At 39.2% G+C, this 19,448-nt stretch overlaps 1 long non-coding RNA gene across 1 annotated transcript; it reads right to left on the bottom strand.

Annotated features, from left to right (window-relative positions):
* Positions 1-1,066: 1,066 nt before the first annotated feature.
* Positions 1,067-16,525, bottom strand: LOC138022175 (uncharacterized). The gene is made up of 2 exons (XR_011126531.1): positions 16,413-16,525; positions 1,067-1,329 (listed from the first exon to the last, which is right to left on the bottom strand). It is a non-coding gene; the product is annotated as an uncharacterized lncRNA (long non-coding RNA).
* Positions 16,526-19,448: the final 2,923 nt, after the last annotated feature.

Below are 19,448 nucleotides of genomic sequence, written 5' to 3' on the forward strand. Positions count from 1 at the left end.
AAGATAATGATACAGATTTACAGATATCTTCAGTCACGAGTGTTTTCACTAGGGTTTCTGCAACTTACTGTGTGTGCTCGTGGAAACGTACAAGAAATTTTTTCGTCTGAAGAGGATTTAGGTTGTCTTCGTTGGAGTGAGTCGGCTGTTTTCTTTCGTTGTTTGGACAGATTAAAGTGGTAGGTTTTTTTTATTGATATCCAGTTTACCATTTTGTCGTTGGGAACGAATGTTACTAAGAGTTAAGGGAGTTAAGAGGGAAACGGGAAACCGGGGAACCGGAGTCTGGGAACGAGTTCACAGCGGTAATCCGCAAAACACTTCAAAATGGCTGACGAAACCAAGTAAGAGGGTGAATTTAACAGATCACTCGCTTTCATTCAATATTGCCCAAAGGCTTAGTCATTGGACAAAGTATTTCTGGGAGAGTACTCGATGTGTGGCAGGTTTCTTTTACAGGTCACAGGTCACAGGTCATTGTTTTACTCATACAGAAAGCATCCTAAACATTCATAATAGCTAACCTTAGGCCTTAAAACTTTTCTTTAGGCCTAATTAGGCCTAAGGTTAGCTTTTATGACTGTTTAGGATACTTTTCATTAGGCCTAACTAGGCCTAATTAGGCCTCATTAATCAACCTAAGGCCTAATTAGGCCTAAGGTTAGCTTTTATGACTGTTTAGGATGCTTTCTGTATTAGTAAAACATTGACCGTGTCACTCACTGTCTGACCTTGAAGATTAGAATTCAACCAGTAGGATTAAAGATCAAACAAAATAATGGTAAACGGACTAGTGAAATCGATGGTATTTGCTTGATGAAACTAAACTTTTTACCATAAGTTTTTTGTAATATCCAACGACGTGCAAGACACTGGTAGCTTCAGTAGGTGTGCTAGGGCCAAGTATCAGAAGCGCCTTTTTCGTCTGCATAAGAACTCTATCAGCATATACAACAGCGTTATCGGGGTTTTCCTGTAATCAATCAATCAATCAATTAATCAATCAATCAATTAGTCACTTAGTCAATCAATCCAACCGTGACGCAATGGAAAATGACAGTCTTACGTGAGTGTTTAGGGTGAAAAGTTGAATGTTATGTTTTCCAAAGAAATCGTTGAATTCCAAAGACTTTTTGGCGACATCGAGTGCTAGCTTAAATCCCTTTGTAGTTGGTCCTTCCGTGTCCCGTGTCACCAAATTTCCAATAGTAATACTGGTCTTGTTGCCATAACACTTCAATAATCCACACATAAAGATGAAAAACACGGGAAAAGACACCCCATTGATCATCGCCGTCATTTTTGGCGAAAAATGGTTAACGATTACACCTGAAAGAAAACGTTACAAAGTCATTGTCATTTTCTTGTTTCTTCAGATGATCATTGGTGCAGGAGGTATCCATTCTCCGTCACCAATTTTTAATTCCAGAAGGAGGGTTTTATGCTTTGTCTCCAGCCTTCCCTCCTCTTAGAGGGGGAGAACCTCCGGGAAAAAAATGGCTGATATTGCACGTAAACCAGCTGTAAAGTGAAGGTAGGATTTAGTTTTTATTAGAATGTTATTATTTCCGCCGCTGTTCCTGGGGTTTCAACCAATTAGATCGACAAACATCGTTCAGCTAATATTTTCACAACTTGAAACTCTCACACATCATGATTGCGTTGCCTCTGGAGCAACATATTTTGGGGCTTCAGAGAGAAACACTTTATTTCATTCGCTGATTCAGACACTGAAAGTACATGTTTCAAGTAATGGCATATGATGCAAATACAATAGCAGCTAAAAGGTGAAAATGCTGGATTTAGCCTTTTGGAAATGTTATGAATAAGATATTTACTCTAATCTTCATGATAAAATCGCCAGTACAGAACTCCCAGCAGGGGTATGTTGGAAATGCCCAAAAGTTTTTTTGTTTTTTTTGAGCTCGTCTTTTGTACGAGCATCATCCGCCGATGTCAATTTTTATTCTTTCAATTGATAGTTTCGCGGTCATCATGTTGGCTTGCTATAGCTGGAGGTCACCTCATTATTCACAACACTGTTAATATCGAAAATTTAAAACTGGTTACCTGTGTAGCTGGTGTAACGTTACTGTGTAACGCAGCTGGACTTGTAATAAATTTAAAGGCCTGGCCATACACTTGCAACATTTCAACGCAACATCTTGCAACATTGTTGCATGATGTTGCGACATGTGTTGAACGGGTTGGCCAAACGCACCCAAAATTATCATCATTTTCAACGCAACATGTGAATGTTCATGTGTCCCAGGCCCCTGGCGCGCAAGAAGTGGACCTCACACGCATGTCCTAGCGCAACAATGTTGCGTGAACGTGGCCAAACGAGTAAAACATCATGCAACATTCAAAATGTTGCACGAAAAATTTGATTGTTTCAAATTTGATCCAACATCATCCAACATGTTGCAACATGATGCAACATATCGCAACATATTGCAACATATCGCATAAGGACGCTCTTTCTTTCTTCTCCGAACTTAGATCTCTTTATAATTATAATTATGGCAAAGAAGATCTCCTGTTTAACAACCAGGATATTCTAATAGATGGTAAACCTTTTTTTCTTAAGGAGTGGTTTTCGAAAGGTGTTGTTTCAGTTAATAATCTGTTTCATGAATCAGGCCGCTACCTTACCTTTCAAGAATTTCTTTCGAAGTATAATTGTAAATCAAATTTTCTGGAGTATTATCAAGTTTTAAGCGCAATACCAAGCTCTATGTCTAAAAAAGTGGGAGAGATTGATAACACGAGCGTGGAGGGTTTTGTCCAAGGTGCCACAACATTTATGCTAGATGAGAACATAGTGTTAAATTTAGAGAAATTAAAATGTCGAGATTTTTATCGGCTCTTGAATTTTAAACTATATCAGTCAACTCCAGCTGGCTTACAGCGTTGGAGTGAAATACGTCCAATTGACAGTGCTTCATGGGGAGAATGTTTTAAGATGTCATATAAAACATGTAAGGAAACTAAGTTAAGAGAATTTAAATTTAAACTTCTTCACCGAATTGTGGTGATTAAAAAGGAATTGAAAGATTTGGAATTAAAAGTGAAAGTGACTGCTTGTATTGCGGTGAATCAGATTCCATAGACCACACTTTTCTTGACTGCCAATTTACCTCGTCTTTTACTCGTCAAGTGGTGGGGTGGTTTAATGCCACAAACAATACCAGTTTCAATCCAGAACCTAAGGAAATAGTGTTTGGCTTGTTTAAGCAATGCCTTGCTGGGCATGAGGCTGTGAGAAAGTTTAACTATACTCTTTTATACATGATGTATTACATTTATTCAAACAAGCTAAAAGAGAGCTCGATTATTTTATCTGAATTTGTTAATAAGATTAATTTTAAATACAAGGTTGAGAAATTTACATGATTTAATTTACTTTATTCGCCCTCTTTGATTAATCACTCAGTTCTCGTGCATGTCAGATCATTAGTTGTATTTCTTTTCTTTTCTTTTTTTTATATATATGTATCTTGTGCAATGTAAACTTCTTTTATGTTAAATGAATTTAAAAAAAAAAAAAAAAACATATCGCAACAGGGTGGCCAAACGTATGCAACATGTTGTGCCCAACAATGTTGCAAGATGTTGCGTTGAAATGCTGCGAGCGTTTGGCCAGGCCTTAAGAGTCCAAATGAACCAAAGAAACGATTTTAATCCATGAAATTCGCTTCAGGCAAACTATAATGAAAGGATTAACTGAATAGAGTGTAATGTGAAGTGCTAGATTTCAATCCCATTTGAACCATGTGAGCGTTAGCCCTACAGATGGAAATGGGCCCACGCAAGGACAGAGAAAAACTCTGACCAGGGTGGGAATTGAACCCACGACCTTCGGGTTAGATCTCCGAATGAAAGGATTGCGAGCACATGGCAAAACTAGTGTCTGATTGGTCAACAACTATCACGTGGCATCGTAACAGCTGGTACTGAAGAGGTGGCCGAAATGTCACTTAGACACATTAATTTTACCACAATTGCTTGTAATCTCGCAATCTGCTCTGAAATAAACAATTTCTTTGGCGTTGAATATTGTGGTAAAAGGCAAATCGAAAGTGGATCAGCGTTGTCTGTACTCTTATCGACATCGATATTCGTCATCATAGTGGTCAAAGTTTGTTATGGACTCACTCTGCTGCGCCTCGTAAGTCCACAACATTTTGACCACTGTGACGACGTATATCGTTGTCGGTAAGAGTACAAACAAAGCTGAACCACTCCCGTTTTGTTAATTTCAGTGGTTTTCTCCCTGTACGCTTGTGTTTCACTCTCCAGTGCCTCACTGGTTTAACTTTGATGTAACGCTGCGGTAGATGCACGTTATTTCCGATCCGATAACCCGTTCCAAATCAAAGCTAGCTAGGTCACCCATTGCGTTTGTTTGTAAACACCAAGCGATGTTCACCGATACGTTATCCGGTGTTATGAATACCAGACTTCAATTGGCTGCAGAAACATTTACATCTTTTGTTCCATACTTGGCAAATTGCTGTGTTCTTGTAACGGCATCTTATGAAGAAAGGAGCATATAACAATACACGCCATTCATGGCCGGGTATCATGCAGTTTAGCTTAAATATATAAAAAAAGGATCACATTATTCTGTTTAATCCTTGCAGTTTGCTTCTAATCCTTCCAAAATGTATCCACCTACTTCTGCGCAACATGGTGTAAATGTTGTCGGTCAAATCCAGGCTCACTTTTTCAGGGTCGAAGCGTGAGATTTTGAAGGTGTACGCACACAAAAAATGTTTCGAACGCCGAAGGCGCTCCAAAGTAGGGGGGTCTAGGGGCATGCTCCCCCAGAGAATTTTGAAATTTAGGGTCACGGAAATGCCATTTCCGACTATTTTCAAAGGACAATTCAATAAATAAATGCGAAGGAAAATGCAGTAGTTAGTTGTTTATTTTACCTATCTGCTGAGTTTTCTTTGCAGCAAGCTACAACACAAACAGGGAGTTTACAGTACAAGCAAAGGGCAAGACAACGCAAACTCTGTTATAACATCATTATCATCATCATATCCTTAAAAAATAACCGGGAACTGGAGGGCTGGTGATACTGAAGAATGACACTGTGTGGGGGCTTCGAAGAGTAGAGTGTTTTTTTTTCCTTTCGTGCACTATTACGTTTCTTGCCGTTAAGGCCTGGCCAAACGGGTCCACTGAACATGTTAGTGTAACATCATCCAACTTTGTTGAATCGAACATGTTGCACTCGTTTGGCCACCATGTTGTATGACGTTATAAGTTGTTGAACGAAGTTTGATTTCCATCAAACATCGTCTTCAACATCATCCAACGTTTCTTTTGTTCTAAGGTATGAACAATAGCGTTGCATTCGTTCGGCCATCACATTCAACAGTGTTGCACGCGTGCGTGCGCTGCGGCTATCGGTATCCATGGTAATGGTTAATTCGTTGCATCTTTTTCGCGCTGTGTCACGTCAGTTGAAGCTACGGAATGGTGAACGAGCAAAGTCTTGAATGTCTGAGCGACGAAAGCATAAGCAATCTCTCTTCGAACAGATAGCCTTTCTTGTGTTCAAAGCTCTCAGGGGCATGACGCCAATGTATCTGCAGGATCTTTTGCAAGTCAAGACCCCGGGACGCTACTCCCTACGCAGTGACGCCTTGGTCTTCTCAAGGTTCATCACTGACACCTGTATGTTGCAAGACCTTTGGAGACCGGGCATTTGCTGTTGCAGTTCCCAGATTCTGGAACAGCCGTCCTCTTGCTATCAAAGAAAGTGACTCTATTGATAATTTTAAAAGGAACTTGAAAACGCCAACATAGCGAGAGTTTGTTTTCTAAGGATTCTGGAAATATTTTGGTTCCAGGCCCTTGAGTCCAAAATTCTGGATCCAGCCTGTTGCATTCGTTTGACCACCTCGTTCGACACTTTTCAACAGCGTCCAACAATGTTGGATGATGTTGGATCCGTTTGGCCAGGCCTGTATGGGTTAATGAAAAGATACTGGCAATACTCACACACAGAAACTCCATGCGTTTAATTCGAAATTGAAAAAAAGTTGGCCAGATTTTATAATGACTAAAAAAATTAATGCCTCTTTGGAATAAGGATTCCCTGATTTCAGCTGTACGCAAGGGCGTATGTGCGTATATGCACGCTACGCCCCTGGTTTTTACCTAGGTTAAATTGGTGATCCTCGTCTCACCTACTGGTTGAATATGCGCAATCAGTGGCAAACGTCTTGGGACACTCACCAATTGAAGTTGGTTTTCTTTCTGAGTTTGAAAAATTGCCCCCTCCCCCCCAGAACAATGTTGCCAATAGAGAACATACATTTTCTTGTCTAGATCAACATTGATTGGGGGAAGTGGGGGGGGGGGACTTTTATTTTGAAGCTTTCACTGGAATTTTGGCAGTTTTATGCTTAGTCTCTGAAGTCTGAGAGGTTTTCAGTCCCATTCTGACACTAGCGTCCCAACTACTTTTGCCACAGATTGTAGGTTAAAGCAGCTATCAACCTCCTAAAAAGAATTGAAGACATCTATACCTTCATTCAAACTCTGTCTTACGCATCTCAACACATCTTCTTAATGTTTCGGATTATCTTACAGGGCCAGAGGTTTCTGTATTCATACACTTAAGCATACTTTATTTTCCTTGCATTTGAAATATGCGCAATGCAGGTAACACATTTTTACTTGCGGACACACGAAACCGAGAAGGAGTTTTCATTTTTCCGCGTTTTGGAAACTGGTTTCGAAAATTACAATTACAATTCATGTTGCGCCCGTATAAAAATTGATCATAAGACTATTAAAAGCAAATTTGTGTATGTAATCCTTTGGCTTGCTTTTTAATCTTTCTTAGAATGAGTTAGGCAGTTTGAAGCGCTACCGCAAGCTGTAGAATAGTATACAGTATCCATTATTCTCCTCTTGTGCAGTTTTATTATACCCAAGCATCTCTCTTCGTTCCTTTGAGTCGAACATGGCACCTGTCGTCCAGCTAAAAATTTCCGGTTCAAGTCATTTTCACCCACAAATGCGATACGATATTTATCTTCTGCGTTTTTATGTGAAACCACAAAAAACACAAAGAAAACGTAGAAAGACTCAGTTTTACTTTTGGAAACAATTTCGAACAGGAAGTCAACTGTCATTGCAATACTAACTTTTCAACCTATTTAATTTATAAATGCAGGATATTATTGAACTTTGTTAATTTATGTTAAGCAAACACGTTTTCCGCCCAACGATTAACTGTCTCGCCCGATGAAAACTGGCAAATTTACGTTACGCAATTATTTGGCTTGTTATTAATCTTCCCCTCTCTTTCTCAGAATCAGGTAGGCTATTTTTCAGGGCTAACTCAAGCTGTAAAGCAATATCGAGGAGCGCACTTTGTATCTAGCCTGTGGTTTAATTTATTCATACCAATTTTATACAGTCTTCCAGCTAAAAATTTCTGCTTCGAGTCATTTGCATTTGCAGAAAAATGATTTTCAAGTAAGGTACGACTTTTTTCTTGTAGATTTTTACTGGGTTGCCAAACCCAGTCGGAATCTCGGTTTCATTACTGGGTTGCCAGCATGGCAAAACCCAGTCGGAATCTGTCTTTAATTTCGTGGTTTTTTTATTTTTTCATTTTCATTTTTTTTTATTTTTCTTCCGTGTCGGTAAAAGTCTTGCCTGTCACTCCCCTGGTAAGTGGTGTCTTTGTGCATAGAGCCTTCTGCGCGTATTTTCTTAGGATCGAGAGGGTAGTGGAACTGCGTAGATTTCTCTGGTGGACACAGTAGAATCATTAACTTAGCCTGCAATGGCGTCGAAAGTCATGTAACGCGAATGGCGTTTTAGTGGATCCTTAAACAAAATATACCCTTATGGAGCTCAATGATGGAAAGTCAGTTGGATAAACTAGGCAGGCGGTGAAATACCACCACCTGGAATCTCAAAAGCGACGAGTAATGGACTTCGACAACAATCTATCGCCCGTCGAGCCGAAATGAAAGTGAGCTGTATTTACCTGAAGTACACGATTTGACACGATTGAGGTTCTTGTTTTCATGCACGCAATGAAAAAGGAAGAGGTTTTCGCCTCTAAGAGCAAATATGTTGTTTGTTTCAATAAATTTTTTGCTGGAAAAGGATTCTGTGGTATTTTCTGCCTTTGTGAATTATAATATGTTGTGTATTGAATTTTCGAGCTTAAGGTTGAAATGTGATATGGGAGAAGTTTTTTAGTATTGCTCTGTAAGCAGGAAGGGTTCACAGGCCTGTTGGAAGCGTGCTTGAGTTTCAACAAAATGAGCCCCAAAATCAGTGAAAAATTGTGACGCAGATGAATAATAAAGTAGCTGCTATTTCCAAAATGATGGAATTACCTGGTGATAAATAACCTCATCTTGGAGAGTAAATTTTTGACTTTGCAGAAACAATGGTGGGCGATTGTGATCTTTGTTTTGAATTCGCTCATTTATTGTCAAACTTTATAACACTTAACAGAAAAAGAAACTTACGAAAACCCGGTATCTTGCCATCATTTGACACAGATGCTTCACTGTTTGGCAAGTAAACATGCCGCGGTAACTTAATCACGGCGCCCGCTGAATTCCGGCGATGTCACTTTCGATTTTGCGATTTACTTGTGCAGCCAAAACGTACAATAACAAAATTGAACGTAGCAAAAATCTCCCAAAATGTTTATCGCTGATCGTAACTGTTTATATTCTATATTCACGGTTCTAAATTAATGTTGTTTTCATGTCGTAAATATGTTATTCTCGAGCGAGCGTCCTGGAAACTTCCTTCTGCTCTTTCTAAAAACTGTGTATCAATATTTATTTACTTTTGAATCAATATTTGTTTTTGCATAAAGCAAGCTAACAAAATCTGTACCTTGCTGAGTTCGCATTTGTTAGCGTTAATAGCATTTTCGGTCCGATGTTTCTATTTTATGATGGGTATATTGTTTTGGTCTCCATCCAAACGCTAACCCCGCCGAACAGGGATAAACTTCAGTGGACTTCGGTATTACAAAGCTCTCAGATGCTCAGAGGGCACGCTTAAACTTGTGGTCAAAAGAAGTTTATCAACATGTCAGCCCAGAAGCCAATGTTTCTCACTTCCCATATATTTTCTTCAATCCTTCTGGGTTCAGTACTTTGCTAGTAACCACATGTCTTCTCAGACTATTTACCCAAGTCTTCTACCATGGCACTACAATGATAGACAATACCAAAACAATATCGTGCTCTGTTAGAGCTACATATTACGCAAGGACAGATCTGTTTCGTCGTACGAACGTGTGAGGACCTGTGAGCCAGAGGGCCTCTGCTAGTATGACTTCTTAATGACCCCCAACTTGAAAAAAATTGTCTGGAAGAGTTCACGTACCACAGGTAACCCAGTGTACCCTCACGGAGGGTCTAGTTTCGAGGGGTTTTTTTGTTGTTACTGGGTTGCCTTATGGCAAGCCCAGTCGGAAAATGGGTAGATTTCCGTTTTTTTTTTTTTTTTAGTATTTTTTTCCGTTTCGGTACAAGTCTTGCCTGTCACTCCCCTGGTAAGTGGTGTCTTTGTGCATGGAGCCTTCTGAGCGTATTTCTTAGGATCGAGAGGGTAGTGGAACTGCGTAGATTTCTCTGGTGGACACAGTAGAATCATTAACCTATTGTAGCCTGCAAGGGTGTCGAAAGTCATGTAACGCGAATGGCGTTTTAGTGGATCCTTAAACAAAATATACCCTTATGGAGCTCAATAATGGAAAGTCAGTTGGATAAACTACAATAGCTAGGCAGGCGGTGAAAACCAACACCTGGAATCTCAAAAGCGACGAGCCTGATGGACTTCGACAACAATCTGTCGCCCGTCGAGCAGAAATCAAAGTGAGCTGTATTGTTAAAATAACATTTACCAAGTGTGCTGTTATGTAGAACACTGAAACCAAATGGAAAATTCTCTGGTAACTTATGGGTTCAACAAAGACAGAGAACGAATCGAACACCTTAAGTGGATCTGTGATCAAATAGGAAGGGTTTTTGCCTCTAATAGCAAATATGTTGTTTGTTTCAAAAAATTGTTCGCTGGAAAAGGTGGCCTTTATGAATTCATCATGTTTTATGATACGTGTGCTGGATAGTTTTTATGGCGATAGTAAGCCATTTTCTTGTTATTCAAGGAAAATATTCTTCAGGAAAGGGTTTGAACCTAAAGCACATGGTAATTTGACACGATTGAGTTTCTTGTCTTCACGCACGCAATGAAATAGGAAGAGGTTTTCGCCTCTAAGAGCAAATATGTTGTTTGTTTCAAAAAATTGTTCGCTGGAAAAGGTGGCCTTTATGAATTCATCATGTTTTATTATATGCGAGCTTAACTGGATGGTTTTTATGCCAATAGTAAAGCATTTTCGTGTCAAAATGAGGTTTGCGTTTTTCTGTTTTGCTAACTTAATTAAATCTAAATATACATTCTGCCTCGTGAGTTTGTTATTCTCGTTAACCAGCAATGGAAAGTCATTGCAACGCGAATGGCGTTTTAGTGCATCTTATGTTGTTTGTTTCGATAAAATGTTTCGCTGGAAAAGGATTCTGTGATATTTTCTGCCTTTGTGAATTATAATATCATGTTGTGTATTGATCAATTTTCGAGCATAAGGTTGAAACGTGATACGGGAGGATATTTTTAGTATCGCTGTGTAACCAGGAAAGGTTTCATGAAAATAAGCAGGTCTGTTGGAAGCGTGCTTGAGTTTCAACAAAATGAGCCCCAAAATCAGCAAAAAAGTGTCGATGAATAATAAAGTAGCTGCTTTTGCAAAAGGATGGAATTACCTGGTGATAAATAACCTCGTCTTGGAGAGTAAATTTTTGACTTTGCAGAAACAATGGTGGGCAATTGTGATCTTTGTTTTGAATTCGCTCATTTATTGTCAAACGTTTTAACACTTGACAGAAAAAGAAACTTACTAAAACCCGGTATCTTGCCATCACTTGAAACAGATGCTTCACTGTTTGGCAAGTAAACATGCCGCGGTAACTTAATCACGGCGCGCGCTGAATTCCGGCGATGTCACTTTCGATTTGCGATTTATTTGTGCAGCCAAAACTTACAATAACAAAATTGAACGTAGCAAAAATCTCCCAAAAGGTTTGGCGCTGATCGTTGCTGTTTATATTCTATATTCGTGTTTTGTTCAAAATTATTGTGTTTTTCATGTTGTAGTGAGGTTATTCTCGAGCGACCGTCGTGGAATCTTCCGTCTGCTCTTTCTAAAAAGTGTGTATCAATATTTATTACTCTGGCCGCAGGCACGGCGGCCAGAGTTGAGTTTTCGGCCAGTTTTTTCACGTTTCCACCACAAATCGGCAAAGCCTGCTGACCAAAAGAATCGTCGGCTCTAAGAAGGTGATGTTTATCGATAAATACGGGAAGGGCTGAAAATTGCAGTGGAAAGTTTATGGACAGAGAAAGCACTGTTCGGAGTGAATGCACGCTAAAAGGTATTGAGCGGTACAGGAACGAATCGGTCAGTGAATCGAAAATATTGCCAAGTTGCATTCAAAGTATGTCACTAGTGATCATGAGTTGAGATTATCTGTGAGCACAAAATGCGAAAGTGATGAATTAGTTTCGAAAGTGACAAATGTCAGAAGTATTACGGAAACCTATAACCATGCAAAAGTGTGTACTACTGCAACTAAGAAAAATAATGTTGATCTACGCAAGAAGTACAAGAACGAACATTATCTTGTTCTGAGAGGTAAAGTCTAAAGACGCCATACCGGAATCTGTACTATGATAATATTTGTGTTTCTTGTAACTAGTTGTTTTGAAATGTGGAGTACCATCGCATGGATCATCTACAAGCAGTATATAAGTTTACGTACAGTATACATGTGCGATGTTCAGAAACATTCAGGTGTACAAAATTATTCAACCGGCCCCAATACAATTAATGAAGAAACTTATAATCAGGTCTTGTTATGAGATGTTTGTTTACACAACAATTAAGAATTTATTCGAACGCCGTGTCCAGAAGCTGAAAGCGTTTTCTTTTATAAAATTCGGAAAAATACACCAGTATCATCCTAAATACATCGCTATGTTTAATTTAAATCGAAGAGGCATTGAAGAAGATATGAAGAGATGCAGAAAGTTAAAAAAAAAAGTATTTTCATTTATTTGTGCTTTATGCTAAAAGTACAGGAGTGATGATCTGTGATTCAACCTTTGCCCCATATACATTTCCAGGATAAATGTATTAGTAAGTTTTCTACCTATAATATACATTTGCTCACGAAAATGACTTGCTGTTTCTCTAGGGGTGTCAGCATTCCAACGTTTACAAACATTTGTGAGGCTGACAAAATAAAATTTGAATACATATTTATTATGAACTATTACCTTCAACGCATTGCAAGTTCTTTTTCCCGTAATTTCTTTAATATTTACATGTACGAACTTGTTTCATCAGGGCTTTGTTGACTTGCAGTTTAAAGTTCCTACTTATTTACTTAAAACCAGCCTTAAAAAAAAACACCAGCAAAGATGATTCAACTTCATCCTAGCATTTCTTAAATAAAACATAGGAATCGGCCAGAGGATAGGCCGAATATGGCCTCTTGTTTACTTTTGCATCAATATTTGTTTTTGCATAAAGCAAGCTAGCAAAATATGTACCTTGCTGAATTTGTATTTGTTAACGTTAATAGTATTTTCGATCCAATGCTTCTGTTTTACGAAGGGGTATATGTCAGATGCTCAGAGGGCACGCGTAAACTTGTGGTGAAAAGAAGTTTATCAACATGTCAGCCCAGAAGGCAATGTTTCTCACTTCCCATTTATTTTCTTCAATCTTTCTGGGTTCAGTACTTTGCTAGTAACCACATGTCTTCTCAGGCTATTTACCCAAGGCTTCTCCCATGGCACTTAACTACAATGATAGACAATACCAAAACAATATCGTGCACTGTTAGAGCTACATATTACGCAAGGACAGATCTGTTTCGTCGTACAAACGTGTGAGGACCTGTGAGCTAAAGGGCCTCTGCTGGTATGACTTCTGGGTGACCCCTTACATGGTCTTAATGACCCCCCAACTTGAAAAAAATTGTCTGGAACAGTTCACGTACCACAGGCAACCCAGTGTACCCTCACGGAGGGTCTAGTTTTTTATTTTTTTCCGTGTCGGTAAAATTCTTGCCTGTCACTCCCCTGCTAAGTGGTGTCTTTGTGCATAGAGCCTTCTGCGCGTATTTTCTTAGGTTTCAGGGGGCTGGGGTAATGCGCAGCTTGCTCTGCACAATTAACCTGTAATGGCGTCGAAAGTCATTGTAACGCGAATGGCGTTTTAGGGCATCTTTAAAGAAAATATACCCATATGGGGCTCAAGAATGGAACGTCAAGACAGGTGGTGAAACACTTAAAAGCGACGAGTAATGGACTTCGACAGCGTGAATCTTTCGCCCGTCGAGCCGAACTCAAAATAATAAGCTGTACTTCTAATATTTCTCCAAGGTGGTGTTACGTACAACACTGAAACCAAATGGAAATTTCTCTGGTAACTTACGGATTCAACAAAGACAGAGAAGGAATCGAACACCACAAGTGGATCTGTGATCAGGGGCACCCAACGAGATTCTAGTTCAAAACCACTTAAACATAGCATTGTTTAACGTATTTTAGTATTTAAACTGTAGATATAGGCATATCTTTATCCCCTAAAATTTTTTCATCTGTTCGGAGTTCCTAGCTGAAAGTCTAGTGATCCGAAAATTATAGGGATCAACACTTACCTTTTCGACAAATTCAGCCAGAAAAAAGTCTCTCGAAAATTCTAGGTGACCTTTTTAGGGTAACAATCCGTTAAAAATGGGCAATTCTACCATTTTTCAGATGTTCGAAAATCCTAGGAGAGGCAGGCAAGCAAGAAATTCTACAACAAATGTTCCGAAAATTCTAGATCTCAAATCGTCTTCCGAACAGATATTTTCCGAAAATTGACGTTGGGTGCCCCTGCTGTGATCTCTGGTGTGTGGCTCACTGTGTTTACTCTCTGAAGTCGCATCTATTTAAAGTTTGCCTGTTTGTCTGGCAAGTAACATTTATTTTCTACTCAACTCTGCAAAGGTTAAAAAAAATTGGAAATGCGACAGTGAAAAATTATTTGAATGAAAGCTTGTCTATTTTGTGCTTTATTATTTACGGTCAAGGTTCTTTCGAAAAGGGTTTGATGTGAACTGTCAGAAATTTATTTAATTGCATATGCTTTGGGATTGTGTTTTTCGCTTGCATGCACGCAACTGAAATAGGAAGCGTTTCTTGCCTCTTATAGCAAATATGTTGCTTGCTTCAATGTATGTTTCGCTGAAAAATATTTCTGTGAAATTTCTAGCTTTTGTAAATTTATCATTGTGTGTAATTTTCGAGCTTAGCAAATTTGCATACATGTGTTGAAATGTGATACGGGGAGAATTTTTGTGGTAACGCATAAGTCACGAAAATAAACAGGTCTGTTGGAAGCGTGCTTGAGTTTCAACAAAATGACCCCCAAAATCGGCAAAAGATTGTGACGCTGATGAATAATAAAGTAGCTGCTATTACCAAAACGATGGAATTACCTGGTGATAAATATCCTTGTCTTGGAGAGGAAATTTTTGATTTTCCAGAAACAATGGTCAACCTCTGAGAGTTGGGCGATTGTGATCTTTGTGTTGAATTCGCACATTTCTTGTCAAAATTTATAACAATTGAAAGAAAAAGAAAGCTAACAAAAACAAAAACCCGGTATCTTGGCATCATTTGACACAGATGCTTCACTGTTTCGCGAGTAAACATGCCGCGGTAACTTGATCACTGCGCCCGCTGAATTCGATGTGCGATTTACTCGGTGCTGAGCTAAAAGTACAATTACAACAAAACAACTAAAACCACCCAAAATGTTTTTCGCTGATGGTAACTTTTTATATTCGTGGTTCAAAATTAATGTTGTTTTCATGTCGTAAATTTTGTTACCGATGGCAAAATATTTTATTCTCGATCGACCGTCCTGAAACTTCCTTCTGCTCTTCTTAAAAACTGTGTATCCATATTTATTTACTTTTACATCAATATTTGTTTTGCATAAAGCAAGCTTACAAAATCTGTATCTTGCTTGGTTCGCATTTGATAGCATTAAAATAGAATTTTCGGTCCTATGCTTCTGTTACTGAGTGGTATATTTCTTAGGTCGCCCATCCATATACTAACCCCACCGGATAGGGATTAAATTCAGCTTTAAACTTTTGTTTACAAAACTGTCAGGTGCTGTCAGTACACACTTACACTGGTGGTGGAAAGAAGTTACATGATCAACATGTCAGCCCAGAAGCCAATGTTTCTCGATTCCCTTTTATTTTCTTCAATCTCTCTGGGTTCAGTACTTTGCTAGTAACCACATGTCTTCTCAAGGGGCTATTTATCTAAGACTTCTACCATGGCGCTACAATGATAGACAATACCAAAACAATATCGTGCACTGTTAGAGCTACATATTACGCAAGGACAACTTGAATCTCCTGGAAGACAACACACAGCTCAGTTGACATTATGGAATAAATCGCTGTGTTACTTCACTACCACACGTAAGCAATGCGTGTCAACTTTTTTTAAAGAGGACAGGAATTTCTTCTTTCTGGCAAATGATTAATTAATAGGCCGGTAGCCAGGTTTTTAACCTCAGAAAAGGATGTGTTTCGTCGTACGAACGAGTGAGGACCTGTGAGCCAAAGAGCCTCTGCTGGTATGACTTCTGAGTGTTCCCTTAAATGGTCTTAATGACCCCACCAACTTGAAAAAAATAGATTGGAACGCTGCACGTACCTCAGGCAACCCAGTGTACCCTCCAGGAGGGTCTAGTTTACATGAAACCTTAAAGAAAACGTAGCAAGATTTTTGCTTTTTGAAACTCAGGCTGGTTTCGAAAATTACAATTTCAATATTGCACATGATATGCACTTGATGTTTAACCTTCCCCGCATGTTTCCCAGAATGAAGTTAGCTGTTTTGTAGCTCCAACTCAAGCTGTAGAATAATAGTATCCGGGAGCGAGCTTTCCCTCTGTGGTCCAGTTTGTTCATACCCAGGAATCTCTCCTCGTTCCTATGAGCAGAACATGGCACCTGGCACCTGCCGTCTTCCAGCTAAAAATTTCCGATTCAAGTCTTTACCTCTCGAAAATGATTTTGAAGTAAGATAAACCCGATACAAGATTTCTCTTCTACATATTTTTTACATGAAACCAGAAAACTATTTTAGCAGCCTCATTGCCCACCTCTCAAATTCAGTCTTATATCGGGTAAAAATACTACGTATAATCTTTAATTAGAACGAAACGCGTATCAAGGAAAAAATGAATCTCGAAGGCTCACCTGGAAAACCGGACGAAGAAACCTTCCCATATAAATCATGAAAGAGATGACCGAAAGCGATACTGCAACTTAACACACGGACAGAGGGGAAGTTTTCGGTTCATGCTTATGCACCTGTTCGGTGCACACGCAAAGATCTCGTATGAGGGGGAATGTGAACTAGTTTTTTAATTCAATATCGCTGACCATATGACGCTCTCTCATTGGTTAATTTATAGATTGCCGCAGCGACTTGTTGCCGTATGTGTACATGTGGTTTAATTTTGCTCTTGGTTGATTTTTTTTTTAAACCAGCTCATATTTTTCTAACCAGTTTGTTTTTTCAAACCAGGCATATTAATTTTAAACCAGCTTATTTATCAACTGTCTGAAAAGGGACTTTTATCTTTTGGGGTGTAGTTTAAAAATAGGGACATGGATTTTTTGGGGGGGAGGGGGGGTATGAAAACAAAACATCATTGGAAGATTGATCTCTTCCTCCCGGCACCTTTCACCTTTTTTTCTGATTATCCTCACTCAGATTCCCATTCATGTGTACATTAACCATTACAAACCCTACTTACAATTTTTCTTTTACAGTAAGTATTACCTTTCTGCGTCCCACTCTTCCCTCGGGTAACATTCGTAGTCATTTGCATAATCATAAGCGAGAAATGCAAAAAATAGCCTGCGATGTACTATACCGTAAATGATCTAATAAGCGCCCCGGGCGTCTATAAAATCTTAGGGGTCTTAGTGGGGCGTTAAATATACGAAGCGTTTATTAGAGAGAGGCGTTTATTTCACTTCAACAGTAACAGCTGGCGGAGTAACATAGGAAACGAGTTTGTGAGTAGGCCGGACTAATCTCATCCGCGCTAATGCAAAGCCTGTACAGTTAATAGTTCAATATCGATGTCTTCATCGTCAACTGGATCAGCCATGGCATCGTTGGTCTCTTAGATGTCCGAGTCAGTAATAACCTGGAAAGGGTTTGGGTAATTGGCTCATTGAATACGGAGAGTTGTGCTTGTAACTGCTCCGATCCGGCTTCACAAGATTGGTCTTCCTTTAAGCAATGAATCATTGGATCTTCAGAGCCATCAACTGCAAGATTCAACGCACAGGACATGAAAGACTTTGCAATCACATCTTCAGAGAGCCGTGACCAGGCAGTCATTACTATTCGACAACAGTCTTCCTTGACGGCAGTCGCATGTTTCCAGCTTCTGTGTATTCTTGCACAATGACATATTAGTTGAGTACAGAAATTAGTAAGATAAAAGAGCATTATCTGTACTTTGAAATTGAGATTAAACAAGAAGCAATTCGCAAGCGATTGCTAACTAAGCAAGCAAGAAACTAAACAGATTTCACAGTTTTTAATAAACTATGGAGCGTTTTCATGGTTTTTATCAATGGCGATTCTTGGTGGGCGAGGGGACGTCTATTAGACATGGGGCGTTTATCAGAGGGGGACGTCTAATACAAACTTTACATCTCACGAGGGGCGTTTATTAGATGCGAGGCGTTTATTTGAAAGTGGGCGTTTCAGCTTGAAAGAGCTTGAAAGAGAGGTTCTGAGGACAAAGGCAAAGCAAAGTGGATGATATGCAAATATTTCTTCCATTCATTCCGACGTGTTTCTATTTTTTATGTCCTCCCTGCCTCACTATCAAGCTCAATATTTGATATTTTGACAATGGCTTATTTGTCCTGACATCCCGGGAGTCATGTCAGAATATTCATAAAAAGCGAACAGTGCTTACTTTTCATCAAATCTCCTAAGAACTATGGCTTCAAACTGTGACGATTCCACTCCAAATTGTGTAGACAAAATGGAATTCCTCATTCTGCGCTGGACAGCCTTAAAGAACAACAAAAGATCAGTAAATCTGAAATTACTTTATTCGTAGACGACAATTTCTATGAGCGAGCAACAAGATATCTCGTCGCTAAAGAAAAGAAGAATTAAGATGAAATCGAGAAGATCATGGGAAAATCAGAGGTACAGACCATCAAAAGAAAAAAGTGGACGGTGGATCCGAACAATCAAATCATTACTTGTGACAACAAAGTGGTTCTATCCAAGAGCCAGCTTCATGAAAATCTATTGCTTGGACATGTCGACTGCATGCAGAACACAAACCAATTACCAGTAGAATAAAAAAGGTAACCAATCCATTACAAGCACCGTCATTTTTGTCAATGCTGGAGATTGACTTGATGGACTTTCGGAATTTACCGTGCACATGTCGAAATCCTCACAAGTGGGTGATTAATCTTATCGATCATCATACAAAGTTTGTCAATTCACATCCACTACATGCAAAATCAGCTGACGAAGTTCTCGATGCCGTAAAGAATTTCTTCTTTTCCTATGGATACCCGAAAAAAAAATCTTACAGACAATGGAAGTGAATTTTTCAATGCGAAACTCAAATTATTTTGAGAGGAAAATCAAATCGAGGTGTCCCATGGCGCGGCAAGAAATCCAACCACACAAGGTCTTGTGGAAAGAAGCAACAAAACTGGAAAGAAAATATGAGGTCAATAATTATGGGGTCACATAACAAGAACATTGAAAGATGGTGCGACTACACAATGCAGGCTTCATATACTATGAACACCACTCTCCACACGGCACTAAAGCGGTTTTCGGAATAACGGCTTTCGGAATAACGGCACACCGTGAGAACCACCACAACACTGATGAAGACATTAAATGTCAAGGGGAAGCCACTGAGCTAGTAAAAACACTTTACACAATGATCAGTGTGAAACTGTTGAAAGAGCAGCCAAACGCCAGGAGATACGTGAACGACAGAGTCAATACAATGAAGAAATGGTAAAACAAACCAGACAATCAAGGAAGGCACCTTCCAAGATCGATGACATGGTTGCTATCAAAATAGACAGGGTAAACAAAACTGACGAGTCCTGTACACCAGAATATGCATGCTATTGGGCAAAATAATAGATTAGGAAAGACTATGCTATAATAGTTACTCCACAAAGAATCATTAAGGGGTTTATTTCATTTTCAAGGTTATATCC

This window comes from Montipora capricornis, chromosome 10 (genome assembly GCF_036669925.1).
Source record: "Montipora capricornis isolate CH-2021 chromosome 10, ASM3666992v2, whole genome shotgun sequence".
In the NCBI taxonomy this organism is placed as follows: domain Eukaryota; kingdom Metazoa; phylum Cnidaria; class Anthozoa; order Scleractinia; family Acroporidae; genus Montipora; species Montipora capricornis.